This window comes from Pelodiscus sinensis, chromosome 3 (genome assembly GCF_052426305.1).
Source record: "Pelodiscus sinensis isolate ZL-2025 chromosome 3, ASM5242630v1, whole genome shotgun sequence".
In the NCBI taxonomy this organism is placed as follows: Eukaryota; Metazoa; Chordata; order Testudines; family Trionychidae; genus Pelodiscus; species Pelodiscus sinensis.
In genome coordinates, this window is record NC_143054.1 from 163,121,811 (window position 1) to 163,127,137 (window position 5,327).

A 5,327-nucleotide genomic window follows, 5' to 3' on the forward strand; every position below is an offset into this window, starting at 1 on the left:
CCTCAGATCACAATCAGCTCTTTCTTACCGGGGAGATTAAACTTTGCTGTGTAAAGTGTTTAGTCATAGTCACAGCTGGCAAACAGCAGGCATCGTTTACCCTTCTCTCCTCAAACAAGTAGACACAAACACTGGTAAGAATGAATGTAAACTGAGGGAATAGAAGTGGCTAAAGCCAAGAACAGTGGAGGCAGATACTTTGTTAGCTTCTACATACCCATACTAATGGACTTTAAACCTGACCTTAGTTATCCTGACAATCTCAGGAATAAGAAATTTATAAATTAGATTGACTTCAGCAATGTGCACAGATGGGGACTAGAAGTCCATTCAGCCATTGCTACTTGTCAGGATTTGAACTTAGGGCTCAGGAAGAAAAGAGGCTCAGACTAACTGACTGCACCCATAGCGCTTACCAAATTCTATAGTTCTTTAAGGGTGCATCTACATTGCACCCGTAGCTTGAAAAAAGATATGCAATTTGAGCTATGCAAATTGCGTAACGTATTTTGAGGTAATTTCAAAATAACCCGCTATTCCAAAACATCCCTTACTCCTCATGGAATGAGGTTTACAGGGACGTTGGAATAGCGAGCCCATTATATTTTGAAATAACGGGCTTGCTGTGAAGACACGGGATAACTATTTCAGGATACCTCCAGTATCCAGAAATAGCGCTGCAGTATAGATGTAGCCTAAGATGGGCCATTTTAACCAAGGCAAACTGAACCAACATAACAGTGTCAACTCAAACACAGAGTTGCATTGGTTTAACTACAGAGGTGCAACACTATTCCAGTAGTTAAACAAATTACTGTAATTTCTGTGTTTAGATAAGTCTTTACAGAGATACAAAAGATTTTTGAATCAAGTTTTGTTGAAATAATCATAGTTTTTTCATGAATAATTTACACACCTGTTTACTTTAGATTTTTATTTACCCTTTGTCTCCTGTCTTCCCTGCCTTATGGATACTGACAATCTATCATAAAACAACATCCAAAGCCACATGCCCCAGCTAGATGCTGTCCATCTCCCATTGAGGTGAGGAAGAGTCCACAATTACAACACTTCTACAGCACAGCTCCGCTGCTACAGCGCTTCAGCATGGACACAACCGGTTGATGTAGGAAATCCACCTCCCTGAGTCAGTACCTAGGTTGATGGAAGAATTTTTCTGTTGATCTAGTGCTGTCAACATGGGGATTGAAGTGGCCTAAACTACAGCTCACTGAGATGTGGATGTTTCACATCCCTGCTTGACATTGTTAAACTGACCTTGTTTTCTAGCACAGAAATGTTACATAGGTCTGATTTATCTTAGGTAATTACCTGATTTGCTTGTGCACACATGCTTATTTGTGCTTTCACACACATTTCTTTTTCCCCTGTCACAACTTGGTCTCCAAAATTGACAATTGCCTTTCACTCCAGCACAGGTATGTAGCTATGGACTTTATCTTTATTTGTTCAAACATTACAGAGATTGGGGATTACTTTTTTGAGGAAGACAAACTTATTTAGAAAACATTAGCCTATGAAATCGACCACCACAAGTGCCTTTCCTATGGAGGAGCCATACCACAATATTAGCAATTGTTTTAAATTCCATATATGGCAATATTAACATCTGAACACAGGATGCTGTGGGCCAAACTTAGAGGGCATATATATAAAATTTAGGGCAGGCAGTCAAAATCAGTTGGATGTCTTGCTGGCTATTGTCAATTCTTTGTGTCAGCCTGATGAGCCATGGGTTTGGGGGAACAGTGACAGGCCAGGAAAGTCACACTCAGCATCATGCTACCTATTTGTATAATCATTGTCATCTAACTTGATTTTTCATAATCATAGTTAAACAGTCAAATTTTGTAGTCTAGATAGAGAAGTTAAGTTGGTATAAAATGTACAATACACAGAGAACCAAAAGATTCAAGTTATTTTAGCTTGGCCTTTACTTTACTTTAGGATTCCTTTACAGTATATTTACACTTGAAAATGCTACAGCCTCACTGTTGTAATGTAGATAATAGCTACAATGCTGGAAGAGGTTATTCCAGTCCTGTAGGTTTTTCATTGTTCCCCCAGGTCAACTGATAATTCTTCCATTGACCTAGCTGTATCCATACAGAGGCTTAAGTTGATTTAATTATATCTCTCAGGGGTATGATTTTTTGGGGGGCCACTCAGTGACACAGTAGGTTAGCTTAAGTTTAAGGTTTAGATCTGGTCTTGGACTCACTCCAAACTGGCTCCCATTAGATCTAATTTTTGCTGCTGTCTCAGTAAAGTTTGTTTAACTAACCACCGCTGCTTACATTTTTTTGTAGCCAAGTCAACAATACCTCTTTACAGGTCATGTTGACATGTAGAAACATATATTATCGTTCACAATTGTTGCTAGATTCCTTCTAGAGTGCAACAGCTTGCTCATTAGAAATTGAAGAATAGAAGACTTACACTTGCAAGAGTTAGAACCTGAAGCAGTCACAGAATACTGTTATTTTATATTGCACAAAACCCCCCACCTTTCATCTGCAAAGAGCACAAAGCTCTTCTTTAATAACTTTGTCATGCACTTCAAAGGGAGTAAAATTGGGATTCTAAATGTAAATAAACTGCTATCTATCTGGGTTGTACTGAGTTCTGGGTGGAAGGCAGCAGTTGTTTAATAAAATCTACCTATGTTCAGTATTTATACAATAGGTGTCACAGGGTACTTGAGCACTGTTTAACAGCTGTACAGCACCAACAAGAGCTGTAAGTGAAGGTTACTACATCCAGCTGAAACTACTGTAGGATGTGAACAGGTAAAACATACCTACCCAAACTAGAATTAAGACATGATACAGAATCACATATCTACTATGGTAGAAGCGTAATATGGGATCTGGCCCACAAACTGGCCAGTTTCTTGGGTTTATGGCTCACTATGTGTCTGCACAGCATCTTGCACAATTAGGCCCTGATATTGATTGTGATCTCTGTGGTAAAAAGATTACAGAGAAAATATTGAAAACAATAAAAGAACCTATACATATGCTAATATGCTTACCAGAGATCTCCCCAATTCCAACAAGGACTTGGACTGGTGAATAATCCTTTAAACCACATATATGGGTTTCCTTGTGATCACAAGTTCATCACAGAGTCAGCTCAGAACCTGTAAAATCAAAAGTGAATCAATTATATCCTTATATATTTCATTTTTGAACTGTCCTCATGTGGAAAGAGATCAGCAGATAAAAGTTCCCCTTATCGGGGTGCAACTTCAAAGGCTGAGTCTGCAGGCAGGAGTTTGCAATCTCTTCCTCCCAAGAATTTCCCAGGAATTCCACTTTGCATGTCTAGTCCCAAAAGGTAATTCATGTTGGTTACATTAAGCATCATAGTCTTTGGAAGCCCACAACACTTTCCAGATAATGCATTAAACCTGTTGTCCTCCTAAAGAAGTTCCATGCAAGCCTACAAAATAGAAATATTTGCATTTTTAATATAACGAACTCTTAAAATGTTGAATTTAATGAAGTTTGTTCAGGATGTAGCCATAATTTTCACAATGAGGACATGGATTAAGGATCACGTAGATGGAAGACTGCCACTCCTTGAATCATCAACTGCACCAACTTCAGTTTTCCCTGGAGATCTGCAGTTCAAGTATTGCTCAGGCTTGTGATGGGACATTAGCACTTCAACTTAGATCAGGGCCAGGGGCAGATGACTGTTTTGCGGGGCCCTGGGCAGCATAACTCCGCGGGGCCCCCCCTTTGCCACGGCGCATGCGCCGTGATGCCATGCACATGCGCGGTGGCGCCACGGCGCATGCGCGGAGCTTTTTTAAGCGCGGGGCCTGGGGCGGCCGCCCCGTTCACCCTGCCCTATATCCGCCCCTGATCAGGGCTACTCAACTTCGGAAGCCCCAATGGCCACAATGATACTCACAGCACATGCCAAGGGCTTCAACTTAAGTGTGGTTGCATAGACATGCAAATATATGCCAACATATGCAAATAGCTTCCTTCACACTGATGGGCAGGAATACAAAGCACTTCCCATAATGCCCCGGTGCTCCTGGCACCTCCTCTCTGGGGGCTAAAATGCTGACACCCTGTAGCCATCTGTTCCAGCCAGCCCGTCCGCTTGTGTCTTTCAATGCTCACCCTGCCTGGGAGACACCTCACTATTATGGAGCATGTTCCCAGTGGAGGCCATGTTCAAAGGATCCCACCTGTGGGCCGTGTGGTGAGCCCCACGTTAACCGAAACTGCATCATGTGGGCTGCAAACAAATGAGCTGTGGGCCACACGCGGCCCACAGGCCAAATGTTGAGTAGCCCTGCCTTAGATTATGAGATATATGCTAGTTGGGACTGCCAGGAATGAGGAGTGCAGACACACTGGTATATTTTTAAAGCCCTACTTAACTTGCAATATTTCAGGCATCTTCTGCAGTTTTGATAGCAGGAGCCCTCACTCTTAGTCCCAGGCAGCAGATAGCAGAAAATCATGGAAAAGTATTGCAAATAATACGGTCCATGCTTACTTTTTTGCAATTTTCCATGGCTGGTTCACAATTCAGCAGTGAGTTTTTTACAATCATCCCTCAATTCAAGTAGGGTCGCACATATGTTAGTATTGTTCCTTTCTGCCACAGGGATTGGTACAGGAATTACTGATATTACTACCTTTCTTCAATTTCGAAAGTCTTGCAGTAAATAATAAAATTCTTAAGTCGCTACATGAGCAAGCAGACCCAAGAGAATTTTTTATGGAAACAAAGGTGGAGTTAGCGCAACTAACCAAGTCCATATGTACTTGACCCAGCTGATTCTGCTTTGGTGGCAGGCCGAAGTGAAAATAATATAAAAGAGCTGCCACTGTTTACTGTCATTCCTCAAGGTTTACGGAGGATGTCTCTGACCAGGTACTTACCACTTATCAGTTCCAGTGAATATCACCATAGGACAGGAACCTTCTCTTTTGCTTTTAGTTTTCACATGAATTTCTTCAATTGCAGCACAAGTTGATTTCCCACTAGTGATAATAAATTATCATAGTAATGATAGAACGTATATTTTCTAAAAGGGGAGAAAATAAGAATGAAGAACATGAACAGGCAAAAACCTTAAGTTAAAATATCAATGTAATTTTGATGATATTTTTTAAACAAAATATTTGTAGGGGTCTGGATGACTCATGTCCTTAGTCATGTGGTTCCAAACTTTTCCTCTCCAGGCCTAGGCTATATCGTATATTTTTCCGCTTTTTTTCTGAAAGAGGCTTTTCCTAAATTTGGCCCGTATACACGGGGCCAAATTTCGGGAAAAA

The 5,327-nt window shown here is 40.9% G+C and overlaps 1 long non-coding RNA gene across 1 annotated transcript; it reads right to left on the reverse strand.

Moving 5' to 3' along the window:
• Positions 1 to 760: 760 nt before the first annotated feature.
• Positions 761 to 5,073, reverse strand: LOC142827673 (uncharacterized). The gene is made up of 3 exons (XR_012902382.2): positions 4,932 to 5,073; positions 3,056 to 3,163; positions 761 to 1,155 (listed from the first exon to the last, which is right to left on the reverse strand). It is a non-coding gene; the product is annotated as an uncharacterized LOC142827673 (long non-coding RNA).
• Positions 5,074 to 5,327: the final 254 nt, after the last annotated feature.